This window comes from Sturnus vulgaris, chromosome 16, assembly GCF_052056855.1.
Source record: "Sturnus vulgaris isolate bStuVul1 chromosome 16, bStuVul1.hap1, whole genome shotgun sequence".
In the NCBI taxonomy this organism is placed as follows: domain Eukaryota; kingdom Metazoa; phylum Chordata; class Aves; order Passeriformes; family Sturnidae; genus Sturnus; species Sturnus vulgaris.
This window is the reverse complement of record NC_142258.1, coordinates 7,687,954-7,705,037: the sequence shown is the minus strand read 5'-3', so window position 1 is coordinate 7,705,037 and position 17,084 is coordinate 7,687,954. Positions and strand designations below refer to the sequence as shown.

General features: G+C 42.1%; 1 long non-coding RNA gene across 1 annotated transcript in view; it reads left to right on the top strand.

Annotated features, from left to right (window-relative positions):
* LOC148221899 (uncharacterized) overlaps positions 1-15,815 on the top strand; it is a 66,024-nt gene extending 50,209 nt beyond the window's left edge. Inside the window, exons 2-3 of the long non-coding RNA XR_015807133.1 lie at positions 13,136-13,193; positions 15,328-15,815. This is a non-coding gene — a long non-coding RNA (uncharacterized LOC148221899). The remainder of the gene's footprint in view (positions 1-13,135; positions 13,194-15,327) is intronic.
* Positions 15,816-17,084: the final 1,269 nt, after the last annotated feature.

The following is a 17,084-nucleotide window of genomic DNA, read 5'->3' as shown; positions in this document are numbered from 1 at the left end:
AGGCAAATATTGATGGGGTACTGTGCTAGCAAGGAGCTCACTGCAGCCGTGAGTTGGATGCTCTTCTTTTAGTCTTTGTATGAGCTCACATATTTTTGAACTTCTCTTGCATGATACTGGTGGTAGATCTTAAAATACATTTTGGATCAGACAGTGTTTCCCCATTTTCAGGGATTTGTAGTTTTGTGATGGTTGTACAATTCAATAAGCACTTGTTTTGCAGTTTGAGGTAGCTAATGGATTTCAAAGCTATTTGCTATTGTAATTTTTCTGCCTAATTGTTTTCTGTCTGTAACTGTATGCCTTCACTTCCAGGACTGACTCTTACATTGCCATGTAGTGAGATTGATGCAGATTCTGCTCACAAAATGACACTGTTCAATAGTAATCAGGAATGCAAACTGAGGAGACAGAGGCTGCAAGATTATTTTCATCTGCCACTCGAAATGCAATTTCTAACCTGCTTTTGGAAAAAATGACACACTAGTCTGACAAAGTGGGTAACCTATCATTTTATGAGGCAATCATTTAGAGCTGTTGGGCAGCTGACTAATGAAAGAGACAAACAGGCTGTACATGAGTCAAATTTCTAGTCGGTTTTACAAAGGTAGTTTTTGCACAGGCTCCAGTTTATAACCAACGTGCTTTTTGAGATTCTTGATTTGGTGTGGCATGTGGGAAGGGACTTGTAGGTCAGCACCATGTCTAACATTAGGGTGGTATCTAGTTTCTGTAAATATTGATTTCTCTTTGAACAGGTTGACTTTAATTTGTTTTTAATTAGTAATGGCAGATGTTCAGCTGGGAGAACATCTAGGGATCATTATTCTAATAATGTCCTATTAGCTTTTAAACCTTCCTCTTAATGTAAATCTGTAATTAGAGTGCTGTCTCTATCTGCTGCATCCTACTACCAATTCTATCTATAACCCCATACCGTGGGATGCCCAAAAGCTGCAAGAATTGTAAATTGTGTCTTATGACTCTGTGTTTTGGGTAATTGCACACTGAGGACAAAGCAGAATAAAGCAGCAGAACTGCAGCAGCTTCCCCCACCTCCTCCCAGTCCATGGGAAGGGTATTCCCTTGGGTGGAGGCTGCTCTGACAGCAAGGTGGAGGTGGAGCAGTGGCTGTGTGTGTGTCCCAGTGGCACCAACAGAACCTGGGGCAGAGCAGCCCTTGGGGAGGCTGGAGCTGTGTCCCCCAGCCCTGCCTGGCTGTGAGCCCGAGATGTGTGATGGGAGTCTGAGGAGGCTTCCCCTCTGCTGGAAGATTTTGGCTTTGTGAGTGTTTAGAGGGAGGTTCCTCCCGTAGGTCATTCCCTGCCTCACCCACGTGCAGTTCCCAGCACAGCAGCACTGACTGGACACTTCCTTCAAGAGATTTGGTACCCACGCTGCTGCTCTGGTTCCCACCACGCCATTCCAGCATCAAACTGGCAGCGAATCATCAAACCATCAGCGACTCAGGCCACGAGGTGTCTGTAAGATTTAGGTGCTTTGGTGGTTTTATCCGTGTACTTTGTCTCTTACAAACAAAACCCAACGCATTTCATTCACCGTCCTCTGGGGGCATATTCACTTTTACCCATATTGATCCTTCCTCACAGATCCTTTGCATCCGTGGATCCCAAAGGAAAAGTTAATGTCCCGGTTTTGCACATATTGCAAACCAGCCTTGCAAAGACCTCGTTAAGTGCTTACAGAAACATTGGCCTTTTGTTGGCCTCCGGGGGTTCAGGAGAAAATCCACAGTCCCCTGCTCTGTGTCTCACTCATAAAATCCCATTCATATTTTCTATTGCAATAGAAAATGTTAGTCTTTGCCATTAGATAGGAGGCATATGTGACCATGTCTCTACATATTTAATGTTTCCCTTGAGAATATAATGTCATTAAACTTCTTCAGTGTTGAGATTTTGTCTTGTACCCACACTAAAATAAAACTACACTGAAAAACTCACTCCAACTTTCCAGCCTCTGGAATCAAGCCTAGAGTGGTATAAATCTGCCATGCTGTCTGTGAAGGATTTATTTCTAGTCCTGCAGTGATAATTTTGACTTACCTGCAGAAGTTTCCTGCCTTCCTCTCTTCATGTCCCACTCGCTGTATCTTTCTCTTCTCTTCCTGCAAGCACAGTGCTTAGCTACTGCTTCAGTTTGGAATAATAAATAATGGTCCAAGGTATCCATCAGACTCCCTTCTGGATCACCCTTGAAAGGTCACTCCATTTTCACATGGCATGTTGAAGTTAGCAGAGCCTGCTGACTTGTTTCTCTTATTTATTCTATAGCCTCCACACTGACAGAACCTGCCTTGAGTAATTAGATAATCTGCACAAATGGAGTCAACAGGCAGCAGGTGTAGGACAAGAACCCGATTTCATATCTTTCTTTGCATTTCTCTTACAAGATGAAGATACCTGATACCCTTGAAAGCCAGAAGACCTGTAGTGATAGCTAATAAACTGCTGTCCTGATATACGTGCTGATAAGCCCAGCTTATTTCCTTTAAGTCCACACCCTGCTGCCTTGCAGGTGCCATGCAGTCTGGTTTGAAGTCAATCCTACACCTTACCTCGTGCTGGTTTAGGGAAGAAACTATTAGGATTCTTTTTCTAATTACCATGTATTTCTCAGTGTTTAACTTCATTCTTTCATTCAGGCTGTGCTTGAAGCATATCCTGCCTGATGTGACTAAGCTGTTGACTCACTTCTTTTATAGCTGCAATAAAACTAGATCTAATGACCAATGTCTGGATATGAACCACCGACAGCATTTGCAAAAAAAAAAAAAAAAAAAAAAAATCCAGATTGTTCCTTCTCAGTATGGTGTGTCCTGGTATAACTTCCACATAATTTATAATATCAGGCGAACATGGCACTGGTGTAATCACAGTTTTGTTTTCTTCTTTTATAAAGATTATCTGCTTGGCTTTAGCATTATCCCAAACCCTCCAGTTATGAGTTTTAAATAGTGCTTGCTTGGAATCTGTCCCTGTAGCCATTAGTGCTGGTAATTGCACTCAAAAACTAAAGTAGACAATTACCCTTGCACTGGGCCCCAGAGGTTTCATAATTCTATGAATTTGGAGTTCTCCTCAATTTGGTCATCCATCTGGGGTAATTTGGTGGTTTCTCAGCCCCTGCTGTCATCTCAGGTGGGCTGTTGCCTGTGATTCCAGGGTGTCTGTGCCACATAGGGGTGGGGAAGGGCAAGCATCTGATTTTGCTTGCAGGTTGACCCCAGCAAATTTCTGCAATGCAAGGAAGGCTGGGGTGAGCATCTGCAAGAGAAGGTGGCCATTGCACTTCTGCTCGTGTCTTCTCTAAGGTGAGCATCATGCATGAGAATGGGGCATTTTCCTTGCCAGTGGCAAAATAATGGACTGTTAGGGCAGGGATGGGAAGGAGAGTCAGGGACCTGGAACTGATTCCCTTGAGCCTCCACCATCTGCTGTGCTGAGGAAAGGCTGCAGTAATTCTACACAATCAGACCAGACTCAGGGAAATGATAGCTTTTAGCCCTAAGACATCTGCAGTTGCAAGTCTCCCAAATTGAGATTGTATCACAATATTTGATGCTGGAGTCATTCAATTACATAAGATTCTCAGTTTCATTTAAAAGAAAAAATAAGTTTCTGTACTACAGAGTAGCAAAGATTAGCTTGCACAGATAAGCTGAGGGACGAAGCAAAGCTTACAGGCCAGAGGACTGAAGAGTCTCACTTTTGTTTTTTAACATCTCATGATTTTAGAATCCGTCTCACAATAGAGCCAATCTCGTAATGGGAAGTTGCTTTCAGTGAATGCAAAGTTGGTTTTTTTTTGAAAAGTCCCAAACCCAACAACAGCATTTTCAGCAGATCTGAAGCTTTCAGTGAATTCAGATGATATTCAGCAAATACTTTGGGAGAAAAACTGGAGACATTTGCTTTGGATAAGCGGAATCATTTTTCTCAAGCATTCTAGCTTTTGCTTTGACACGGTGTTTACATTCCAAAATTGAGTTGTTATTTGAAAAGTAAATTAAACAAAGAAAACAAACAAAACAGTAGGGGATGATTTAAAAAATTTGGAAGGTACAGACATTTAGATTTTACAAATTATACACCCATTATATGCACAACTCTTATTCTGGAGATCAGGATTTTCGGGGATGAATGCTGCAGGGAAAGCTGCCATGGAAAAATAAACTGAGGGTGGATTTTAAAGGTTTGTGCTCTTAGTATTAATGGAGAAAAACTCAGCACTCCTGAGAATGGGGCCTCTTTCCTAAAGACAGCAGAAGTTTTTTTGACTTGTGTGCAAGAATTATGGACTTCCTTTCCTTTGGCTTTCTTGTCTTGCCACAAACTGACATCCCCTGACTGTCTCATCTTCCTAGGTGTAATCAGTGGGACTTAAAAATACAATCTAAGCCTTGGCTCAGAAGAAGTTCTGAGTTTATATTGGATCACTTTGTGAAGCTCAAGGATGCTGACCCTGAATGTGGCTTTTTCTGGCTGCTGCTTCTTGCTGCCTCTCAGGGGCTTTCCCTTGGGCTCTGAGCCCCTGCAAGCTTTTCCAGGGTGACACAGCTCGGGGGCTGCAGGACTGAGCCAGAGCTCTCTGAACGTGAAGAGACCACACCTCTGCCAGCACCACTGTGACAAGAATTTATTCTCTTTTTTTTTGCCACAGTTTTATAGAATGGAAGCTCTTTGAGGTAGGGATGGTCAATTTATTTTCTGTACAGTGTCCAGTATGAGCTGAGGACTTCAGACCTTATGTGTCAATTGATGCCATCATTTGTATTAACAAGATAAATGCTGCATTTCCAGTGCTAGCACTGCTCCACATGGCTTTAACAGTTGCTCCAGAGTTTCTGCACACATCTGACTGACCCTACAGAAAATGACCCATGTACTGAAGCTGTTTGGAGAAGGACATGAATCCTTTATCTGCATTATTTCATGTGAGTTCAGCCTCTGAGATTCCTTAAATAAACAAAAAGCTGGAGAGGAAACAGCCTCTTGACAGTTTTGGGAAGGAAATAGCACCCAGCTTTCCTCTGATAAAAGCAAGCAACTATCCCAAGGAGATGTCTGAGGATCTGATCCCACATATGGAATTCTGCCTGAGAAACCCCATGGTCTGGACTTACACAGCTCCACAGGGTCCAGCATACCTGGAAAAAAAAGGGACCTTTCAGTGGAGCTGAGCAAGAAGTCTTTATGCCCAACTCTAGGAGCAGAACTGGCTTTTGATAAGTGGTTGAGTGGTTTTAAACAATGAAAAATTAAAACAATCATTAAATTAAATGTGAGCAGATGCCCTGAAGTGAACTGGTGTGGCCAGATTTACAGTCTAATTGAGGATAACACATGGAAGTATTTGATCATTCTTACTTCATGGCTCTCTTGTTTAACATTATCCTTTTTTATAGATGAGGTGGTTTAAAAACCTGAGTTAATTTTTTGCAGCAGCAATACCTTTTCTGGAAAAAAAAAAAAAAAAAGGGCAAATATCCAAGAAGAGCTTAGCTAGAATATGCTGAGCCAGAGGGAGGCTCTTACTCAATTTTATTTAGAACGAGACTAACAACTGGGATTTTCAGAATCACTTAGGCAACAGTCCCTCTGAACACTTTTTGAAAATCAGGTGATTATTTCATATGGAGACAACAGTCTCTGCTATTAGGGCAGCCCTGGCCCATTTGCTCCCCAGAGGGCAGGAGCTGCTTAGCACCTGCAGGGGCTAGCATTGTGAAAGCAGGATCAAATCCACTTTTAAAGAAAAAATGCCCCCTTTTTAAAAATAAATATTTTATTTGTCCTATTCATTTGTAAAAACTAAAAGCTTCCCCTTTAGGAGATGTTATCCCTAACTATCTTGAATGTACTTTATTGATACCCAAATATTTTTTCAATGTCTGGGTTTCTTATTTTAGCTTACTTTTACACTCATGTAAGTGTCCTGAGTTAAGGGAAAGTGGGAGAAGCCTCAGCTTGGGAATCCTTCATGTTGTTGCATTCAGAAATTGGAAAGTATTCCTGTACACTGCATAAAAACAGCTTGCTGCATAATCCCCAGGTATGGGCAGAGCTGCCCTGTGAAGCCAAAACAACTTCCAAGTCCCCATTTTTGTTTAGTTTCCATGATCCCTACTGCAGACCTGTTTCCTTCCTCCTTCCAGGCTGGCTGACACCAGCAGGGCTGTGGTGCTGAGCAGGTCCTGCCCCCCTGAGCCATCCCTGGAGCCTGGAGCTCAGGACATCCCCCAGCCCCTCTGCGAGGTGCAGAGCTCCCTGGCAGTGTCCTGGAAATGCTCATGGCCAGCTCAGCACACGGGGTGCCTCAGGGACACTGGGGGACCACAGGGCAGCAGACTGGCCCCTTCCCTGCCAAAGATGGACACTCAAGAGGTGGCATGTCTTTAAAGCACTTTGTCTCAAGGCTGGGTTTGGCCTTTTTCTTACCTCTGGTCCATTGTGCCGTTTCCAGGAGCTTTTCCTTGTCATTTCTGTATATATGTACTGGTCCTGCTGAATTTCTGATAAATCAGGCAGTAGCTTCACCCCACTGCAAATGAAGAAGGTGGTGCAAGTACTGAAAAGCAAGAAGAGTGCAAATAATTACTTCCTTAGAAAGGTGAAATGTGGTTTACCTCATTACAGTAAACTAATTAAAGCTGGGCTCAAATCCTGTCCTTTGGGCTACACATTAGTACCAGGTGATAATATGGCTAAGTGCACATAAGTCAATGGGAAATAAAAGTCCCTATTTGTATTAATCTAGCAGAATGAACTTTGTGCCTTCCTTTGGGTTTCTAAGGCTGAGCATTAACAACCTGTGTGAAAACAATGCTCTAAGGCTTCTGTCTGACCTTTCAGAGGAGCACATGGCAGCATGCACTTGGGAAGGAAACACCCAGTTCTGGATGAGGAGTTAATTTTCTGGAGGCAGAGCCTGTAAAAGTACTGCCAGCTAAGGGCTTGATTAGGCTTGACCTCTCTCGAAGCTACCTCACACCCCAAAATGCTCAGTTCAGATTGTCCTCAAGAAGTTCACATTTTCCTTCACCATCAAGGTGAGGTGATGGCTGTAGAGGTCCTGGTTGAGAGCTGAATGGATTTCCCAATCTCTTCCTCGTTTTTCTGCCCTCTTCTCCCAAATCCAACACCAAAAATACTTTAGAGACACTTCAACAGGTTCCCTGCAGATGATACTCTGATAAAAGTATAGATGATGAAGTCATAAGTATAGATGAAGAAATATAGATGAAGAATGTCACAGTAAGTGCCTGTATTTGGGGAACTATAGGGCAACAGCCTTAACATCACTTGGGATCTCTGAAACACTCCTCTAAGGCAAAATGAGGTGTGGTGTCTGAAATTAACTGTTTTGGCTTTGATTTCCTAAACAAATCCTTTGAGAACATCAGTCAGAATCTTTATTTTGACAGAGCTTTATTCAGTATAAAACTGTTGAACAAATTCTAGTAGGAGTTCTTTTATTTAAAGAATTCCTTTCAGAGATGCCTGAAGTGAAGGAATACCTATATCTCTGCTAAATGGTACACTATGGTGTTCTTAATAGGATCAAAAGATTATGTGTTATTTTCTCAAAGGCTTTTAACATGAAGGACTATATATTGAAGAAGTCTGTGGGCCTTGTTCAACAAAGAAGCAACATCTGTAAAGTGGAAAGTGTGCCTTCCTCACAGCAAAGGTTAATTGTCAAAAAAAAGGGGATAATTATGAATTACATCTTGGTAAATTGGAAACATCTGAAAATACTATGTGAGGAGGTGGTTGGTAAAAAACCCTCCAAATGGCAGACAAGGAAATTATAGGTGAGGAGAAGGTGAGTGGCACAGAGTGCACAAAGTGTAAACCAACACTTTTCTTTGATTAGAAATACACCAGCTAAGTATAATTTTTAAAATCCCTTGTCTGAGTCAGATTCTGAAAAAGGCTATAAGAAGAAATCTTTTCAAAATGTTTATGAACCACAGGGTAATGTAAATCCCACTTGAGTTTTACAAGCCCAGAGACACTGCTTTGGACTCATATTTTTGTGAATCTCTTTGTACATATTTCGTGTCCCATCATTTTTTCCCCTTTTTTGGAATGGTAGTACAGATTTATTTGCTCAGCAGAACAGATTTTAAAGAATCTTTCAGTGAATAAGAAGCTATGAAAGTCTGCTGGTTGCCACAAAGTTTTTGCTTAATAAAAATTAATCCACATGGGAAGACATTCTCTGCCTTAAACATGTGGGAATTTTGCAGAAATATGGGTGAACAGACTTTTTTTAGATCAAATTTGACCATGCTGAAGATCAGTTTGTGTCTGTAAGTGATGGCTGCTGTTCTGAAAAAAGTTTTCAATAAAAGATGCTCTACCCAGAAGGGAACACTGTGGATGCTTGTGAGGAGTCAGAGGACAGCATAAGTCCCAAACTGTTCCCATCTCTATGATGCATTGCATATAATTAAGAGGAATGATGAAGAGACTGAAGGCAGAGCCCTCTTGAGCAGAATGTAAGGTGAAATGGTCTCTGTGTACTTATTGAATCTAATAATTTACATCTCATTGAATCCAATCAAGTTAGCAGTTTATCACATTAAGATTGCATTAAGTTGGTTGTCTCCAGTGAGGCTGAATTATTGCTGGGGGGAATCCTGCAGCTCTGTGCTCAGGGCTCTTCTATTCCCCAAATAAAAGGTCCAGCTTTGCCTGGGAGGTGCAGCAAGAAAGAAAAATCCTTTGCAGGGGCCACCTTGCCTGGTGTAGTTCCATCTTGTGTGTGCTGCTGGTGGGAGGCAGCTGTGGGCCAGCAAAAGGAAACAGCTCCACACTCACATCGTGCTTACACCCAGTCACTGAAATGTCACTGAAATCAGCAGGTTTGTTTTGAATTTTCCTTCTTGCAGCTGAGGGCTGATCAAGTCTTTTAAATGTGGCTTTATGACAGAAGGCAGCTGTTAGCCAGATGTGTTGCTGGGTGACAGCAGCAGTGGGTGTATAACCCTGCTTTATCCTCACCCACTGAGACTGTGGAGGGATGTGTTTCTTACTGGAATATTTTGAAATTCAGAACTTTAAGTTAATCAGGAGTGATCAGAAAGAAGAAACCAAAGTGTCCAGTTTGCAGTTGTTTCAGTGACAGCCCACAGGCTGCAGAAATAGAGAGCAAGAGTGAGGGAGAGAGTTAATCATGCTGAGAAAAAGAAGTCAGAAAATGAGATATTTTATGTAGCCCAGTTACAATATTCCAGATTGTACTAAAAATACCAAGTATTTTTGTAACTAGCTCTTGCTTATGAGGCAAAACCAAATAACTGTGCTTTTTTTTAAACTGTAAGCACCCAGCTTGTTAATTGGAATGAACTTGAAGAGAGCAGCTCTGTAGAGACTGCTTGAATGCCGTATAGATTTTTACAGAGAATTTTGTCTCTGTGGTGGAACTCTGTTGGGAAGCCTTACAGTCCTGAGGGAAGATTGCTGCTATTCCTTTCAGAGGGTCATAGGAACATTTCCCTGTGCCCCCATGGGGCAGGTGGAGCCTGGCTGCACTGGGTGGGTGCAGCTGAGACTCAGAGCACCTTCAAAGTCTTCTGACCTGAGTTCTTTGTCTTGTGCAAGGATGGTTCCTTCTGCAGTCAGACCCACTGGCCTGTTCCCTGCAGGGATGGCTGCTGCTGGCCCCAGTGTCAGGGGAGTGCAGCTGTGTCAGCCAGGCTGTGCTGCAGAGCCGCTTCTCGCACGCCGTGTCCTGTTCCACTGAGGAAGAAGAAGTGCATTGGAGGGAATGTGTTCCTGGTGACCCAAACCTCAGCATTTCAGCCAGAAGATAAGAAAACAAAAGAAGAAAATAGTAGAAGAAAGCGAGTTACTCTGTGTAGCTTACAGGTGTGAAGACAAAGGTTTTCATTGGAAGTAGACTTTTAAATAGCATTTTCTTCGGGATTGCAGCAGCTGGTTGCACAATGTCACAAAGCCTATTGGTCTGATTCTCTCCCTGCTCTGCAGCTTTCCCACTTTGCAGCCTGCTCACATTCTGCTGAAGACTGTGCAGAGAAGGGGGTTTAATTTTATTTTTTTTAACCGCTTGTGGGCAATTGATCTAAGATTACCAGTACCCTGCAAATTGGTTGTCATTATTTAAACATCAGATAGAGAATTTTTGCCCTAGAGCCTGGGCCAAATAAATATGGCTTTGTTGGAAATGTTTTTATAATAATAATTTGAACATGAGCTGAGGAGAGGGGAAGGCCTTCACTGCACTGCCCATATTTCATTACAGTTTACCCCATGCAGTAACATGGGAATCATCAGGAAAGGCAGCTCAATTTTTATCAAAGACTCCACATTATTTTTCTTGGGGCTTGCAGTAGCTGTAAACTGATTAGATTTGCTTTGGAAGAGGCTGGGTAAAGCAGAGTTCCACAGAGGCTAGATTAAAATCCAGGCATTCCTAAATTATAATTCTGGGATTACTGGAAAGGCTTTTAAATATGTACTGCATTTTCAGAAAGAAATGCAGGTTTTTAGTAAGTTGCTATTTAATTTCTGCATCTATTGAGAGTCAGTGGAGTTGCTTTTCAATAGTGACCCAATGGTCATGCCCACATTTAGCCCAGGGGAGTAATTAGGCAGGTGCTGTACCTGACCTCACTTGCCAGAGCCTCTGGACAACTGGGCCACCTTTAAGGTCCTGCAGTCCTTAAATTAACTGTGTTTTTTCCTCAGCTGACACCTTACTTGTAATCAAGTAACACTTTTATCCTTGCAAAGACCTTTCAGCTTTTCGGAAGGGTTCACACCTATTTTAATTCAGCCAGACGTTGGTGCAGAGCAGGGAATGCACAGAGTGAAGCTTGGCTGGTTTAACCAAGGTGACTTTGAGCTACCACTGTGCTCCAATAATTGTGGGGTTGGTGAGCTCTGAAGGAAAACCAAGGGAAACTGGATTATATCTGGGCATGATCTCTTTTCTTTGCCATCATTTACATGTTTCTGAGACAGGAGCACCATTAAGACTTCCCGTTGATTTTATGTAAAGTCTCATCGGGTCACTGTGTTAGTCCTGCTATTTTTAAGTCTGACTTTTACCATCACAAAAGAGATTAAATACACTAATGAATGGAGTCACTATATTTAAGATTTGGCCAATGAGCAGCTGAGCAGAAAAGACTAAGTCAAGTCATCCCATAGGTAAAGATGTTCTTTGCTAGTTTTGCTTTTTCACTGGGTTTATACAACAGAGAACACAATCAATTTAGATACTAAATTCCAAATAATTTGTGTTTTATTCACAGTGAAATAACAGAAAATATTCAGAAGTGTTGTTTCAGTGATTTCTCCTGGTGATCAGTTTAAAACAGCTGTTGTATTTTGACAACATGGAAAATCCAATTTCCAGGGCTGGGAAAACACTTTATTTTTTAAAATTGGGCATATTTATTAAACTCTTAAAAGTTAATGGAAACAACAAAAAGCCAATAAGGTCCAGGGAAGAAATAACAAGGTTTGTCTCCTTATAAAACTAGCTTAGCCTGGAATGGCATTTGCTGTTCCTCCCTGCAGGGAGGTGCCTGGGCCCTGGCACAGGACAATGTAGGCTGAGTCAGTGGCAGGACTCACAGGTATCCATCAGGACAGAATAACCCTAAAAAACCTCTTGGAAGTTGTGAGCAGCTGCTCATCCTCAAAGCCAGGAATTTGCAGGTGAGCTTGTGAAAGCAGCACCTTCCAGGAGAGTCCATGAGACCCCCCCATATCCTGGCAGGTGCTGAGCCTGGGCTTTCCAGGGGGATTTTCAGCAGTGAGGGAGCTGCTTTGACTCTGCTCCCATATAATATCTGGGGTTTCCAAGGGGGCAGAGTGAGGCTGCTGTGTCCCCTGGCCAGGTGGTGTGGAAGAGCAGGAACTGGAGTTATATTTTATGTAAGAAGCCTCTGTGATCCTGCCGAAGCACTTGGCCTTAGGGAAAGATTATCAAGCACAACGCCCACTTATTCTTAACATGCAGAAGAGAGAACAATTTGCTGCTTATTTACTCCATTCTGCTTGGATTTTAGGTTTTCCTTCTAGCAGTCAGTGCCTACCACTGACTTGGCAAATGACCCAGATAAGAAAACACATGGAGTGACACTCTGGTAGTAATGGAAATGGCAGTGGGAAGGTTCAAACAACCAGACCAGAGCCAGGTTATGTTATGGAAACAAGGACTGCTGTAAAGCAGGGGAAGGACTCTCTTACTTCTCTGCAGAACAAACTAAATAACAGGGGGGAAGCCCATCTTCTTTTAGGCATATAAAGAAGACATCATGAAACATTTAGGTCATGAGAAACAAGGGAGGAGATGCATTTAATGGAGTTGAGGTTAGAGCTCCAGAAGATGAATAGATTCCTTGGAAATATAGCTGGCATTTGGTTAAAGCACCCTTCAACAGAGAGCCCAGCTGTGACCCTGTTTCTCTGTGGGGCTATTCTCAGTGCCAGGTGCCTGACCCTGATGAGAGCAGTGGTTGCTGGGCTGCCAGGCAGAGATGCTGAGCGAGCCCCAGTTGTCAGGAGAATGTGTGTCTTTATTCCTTTTCAATTAACGTCAGCATGTATAAATCTGCTGTGGGACTCCAGTGATAAAGAGCACTGACGTGCACTACTCCAGTGCAATAAATCTTTGGGCTCTGGCTGTGGGGATGCCAAATCCACTCGTCAGCTTGTTATTCTTGAGCCCATCAATTGTGTGGCAGTTGTTGCAGCTTCTGAACACCATTGTTTGTGCAGAGACAAAGCTCTGCTTGGGCAACTGAAAAAATCCTGGAAGTGAGAAGCTCAGGTTTTGCTTTTCTACACATTCTCAGTTTTCTATAAAGGAACCTGTCCCCAAAACAACTTTAAGAGCCTATGGCTGACTTTCCTGTCCCAGTTCAGTACTGACAATTTTAAATTTTGGTTTTTAACTCACGCTTGTGTATCTGTATGCACAGTGCACACATGTAGGGGGAACTCCATGGATGCAACCAGACAACTTCACTGCCTAAATTACTGTTTTCTGCTGGAATGGTTCTGCACCAGCATTCCTGGAGTGAATCCAGGCAGAACAGACTTTGGTCTCTCTGCTGTCTGTATTTTTGTAGGACCTGCTGTAGGAAGGATTTGTTCATGGCTGGGCCTCCTGAGTGTATCCAGGTTCAGGTAAGAACATTTTGAATTAACCCACTCACAGAGAACATAGCTCTTGGTGGTGAAATCTCTCAGCCTTGGGTTCAAAGAGGTCCTCTGCTCTGAAGCTTTCTGACACTAGAGAAGTTGTACATTACCTTTCTTCAAAAAAATCACATTATTTTTCTCAAGACCTCAGTATCTTATCCAATTGGTGCCAGGTATAATCCAGCACATCAGGCTGGCTGACTGCAGTATTTGCAACAGCCATACAGCTCCTAGTGATGGACCATTGGGGCTTGTCCTCATCACAAGCTTTTTTATCATTATTCTCAAAGTAGAAGCCTGCCACAAATAATGTATGTAGTGTCTGGCATGAGCTAACTAATGGCCTGCTGGCATGCTGGCTATTTTGCTGCCTACAGTACTTATGACTTGAATATTCTAGTGGGATGGGAACTGTGTAATGCTAACTGTGGTAATGATGGGCTACCTGCACAAGCCTGTATATATGTCCCTGAAAACACCCAGAAAACAGCTCCCTTTGGTACTCATTTGTTCTTTAAGCAAGCTTGTATTACACAGGCAATAGTAAAACCACAATTTAATATTAGAAAATATGGCTGAAATGCAAAAAAAAAACCAAAAACCCATCCCAAAACAAATTAATAACATTGTACATAAATCATATTGGCCTATTTTTTTCAGAACTACCTTTATTTCTCGAAGAGAAAGTGAGGGACTGTGAGAGTTGAAATTTCTTTTCTGAACAATCCTTGTAATTATTTATGTTACACCATGACAGCAATCCCACTATGGGATCCTGTCTTTATGGTGGCTGTATTGTGGCATGAAAGATGATGTTCCTCCACAGGAGAGCCGTGACAATGTATTACAGTACCTGGAGAGCTTGGGAAGTGATGGGTTTGGGGAAGCTTGTGAAAATCGTGTGGAAGGGAAAAAAATCAGGAAAATTTATTTTAAGAGTGGATTTTTTATTTTTGCATTTTGTTACTGGCTATTTAGATTTTTTGAAAATAAGTTAATTGCTCAGAATTTCAACCAACCCAAAAGCTGAGCAAGAGACTCCAAAATGTTCAGTATTTGTCCTTACAGTTTGTCCTTACAGTGTTGGCTCTGCACCTTTTCCTCCCTCACTTCCTCATTATCTGTAACAGTGAAAACCCCCTGTAGATTCTCTCTTAAAACTTAACAAAATTTGAGCAGCTGCAGGGAAAACATTTTGTTGAAATCACCCATTGCTATTTCTACATGAGTGTCATTAGGTTTCAGAAAATATTTCTATGCACAAAAGGGGAAAGGTAAGTGATTTTTGAGCAAAAATATATGGTTGTAACATTATCATATGTTTATGTGCCTGCATTATTATTCTCATACTTTAATTTTTTGTGTTGATGAGACACCAACCAAACCACTGAATAGCAAGTTGTTGGTGCTTGTTATGCCTTCCTTCTCTCTTCCATTAGGGAGTAATGTTTCTTTTTCCATCTATATATCCAAACTGAATGTGAGTGAACAATTCATAAAATAGATTAGCACATGGGATTGGATCTGCTTAAGCTCTTGATGCACAAGCAATGCAGGATCAGGCTCATAAACTTTGTGACTTTTTCTGCAGCTTTCTGCATGCATTTAGCCCACTTAACTTGGAATCCACATTAAAAGCTGAATGCTTCAGAAGCCACCATCACTGTGTAATGTGTCAGAAGATTGGGGCTGTTAACGTTCTTGCTGTATTAAGATAAGATTGAACCAACACAGAATTTTCCAATTTTCCTTTAATTACCCAAGTCACTTTTTAATAAATTAGGAAGTTGTTTCATTTCTTGTAAACAAGTCTATTTGTATGAAGTTCCATTCAACTCAATTCTTGCTTGAATTTTGGGTGTCACTTTATATCGCTGTCAAGATGATGAAATTCGAATTGGTGATCAAAAACAACACCCTGGAGGATTTCATTTGCTTTTAAGAACCATGAAAATGGAAGAGGTTCGATTCAGACCTGCCAGCTAAGACAAAGTCGTTACAGTTTCTGGAGATGTGAGAGACACCACTAATGAGAATTATCCATCCCCACCCAAGGAGGTGGGTTTAGCTCTTTGGAAATTCCCTGAAAATACTCTTTTTTTTTTTTTTTTTTTTTCAGATACTTGGTGGACAGGAGAGGGACACAAAGACCAGACACTGTTTCAGACTCATTTTGTTTCCAGTCTTATTTTTGCTTCTTTTCAGTTACTATTTATTCTCAGCTATTATAATAATTCCGTACTTAATAAGCACCTAGATAACCAAACACAGACAGAAACAGAGATAAATAAAATATTGATGTTATCTGGACATGCTGTGCTCCTGGAGCAATAAAGTAAACTATTTATACTTCTCTGAATAGCAGCGTAAATTATAGATCAGATAATTATACCATGTGATTGTGGGAAATAATAGGATGAAAATGAACCAAAACAAACCAGATGTGTAAAGAAGCAGCCTTACTTTCTGCAGTGGCTTAACAAAGATTAGCTGTGAGCTAGAGGAAAAGGTTCAGGTTTTGTTGATGCCAGCTATACAAATAACACTTGTTGCCTGGGCTGCATCTAATGATAACCAGTGATGAGAGCCTGAGCTTTGAATGCTACACAGAACAACAGATTTGAAAAAGGATTTTGGTCCAGGAATTTTAATTCAACCTCGTCCAGATTTCTAGAAAATTTGAAAAAGTCATATTAGTTTTATGTTTGAGATGTAAAGATCTGACTAACAATTCTGCATCAATTTTGTTTTTAATATGGATATGATATTCCAAAAGAATGGATTGTTTTGGCAATATTTTAATGAAAACTGTCTTGTATTTGGTTAAGCTATTGGCAGGTTTTAAATGAAGGCAAGCTTCAGAGCCTTGCCAAAGTAGCACATTACTGATTTTTCCTCCTTGTCCTCAAATGACCAGCTCTCCAAAACGCCTGAGAGAAAAGACAAGAGGTACATCATGCCTTGAAAATCTGGCAGAAAAAGGGGGGAGGCACTCTCCGTGGGTGAAGTGTTTTCACTGGTAATTATCACTGAATATTCTCTTACATCAAAGCAGCTCCAGTAAGGAGCAATGTTGGTGTGCTCTGGTGGCTCCTGAAAACTGAATCCCTCTCCTGGGTCACAGGTGAGCTGTGCCAGAGGAAGGGCCAGCTCTCTGCTGCCAGCTCCCAAACCATCAGAGCTCAGAGTGGAGGGATGGATGGCTGTTACCTGCAGGTGGGACAGATCCAGCACCTCTCAGCTTCCCTGATCCAGTGCTTGCACTCATCTGTACTTCACCCTTACAACCTGCATTTGGCACCTGGAAACAGGGACCTTGACTGCAAGGTGCCAAGGGACAGGGGAGCCTGGAACAATGAAACTCTTTGAAGTGGTAACCCAGACACTCATTAAACGCCCTGGCTGGGCTTTCATCCCTGCTCGGGATCTCTGTCTGCAACTGCTCAGCTGTTTGCGTTTCTTCCAGACGTGCTAGTTCATTATGATGCCTCCTGGATTAGATAGAAGAGCAATAGTGAGTTTTATTGTTTAATCATTGATGAGGTTAGGCTAAATTAGACATGAATTTGGTTATGTAATTCTAAATATAATATATTGAGATGGACCCAGGAAGAGGACTAGTCCTGAGCTGGGGCAGAGGAGGCTGGAACCAGGTTTGCCAGGCTGCAGGGGACACCTGTCCTCCTCCAGGGCTACCAGAAATGGGGAGGTCATGGGGAGGAATGAGAAGAGCTCTGCACTGCTCCCAGATCCCCCAGCCCTCTGCTAGGGGAGGAGAGGGAAGCAGGAAGCTCTCACTGGTTCTTCCCAGTGTTGCCTTCACACTTTTCTCCATTCTCCCTGATGGCAGAAATAAAAACCTCTGGGGTTTTGTCC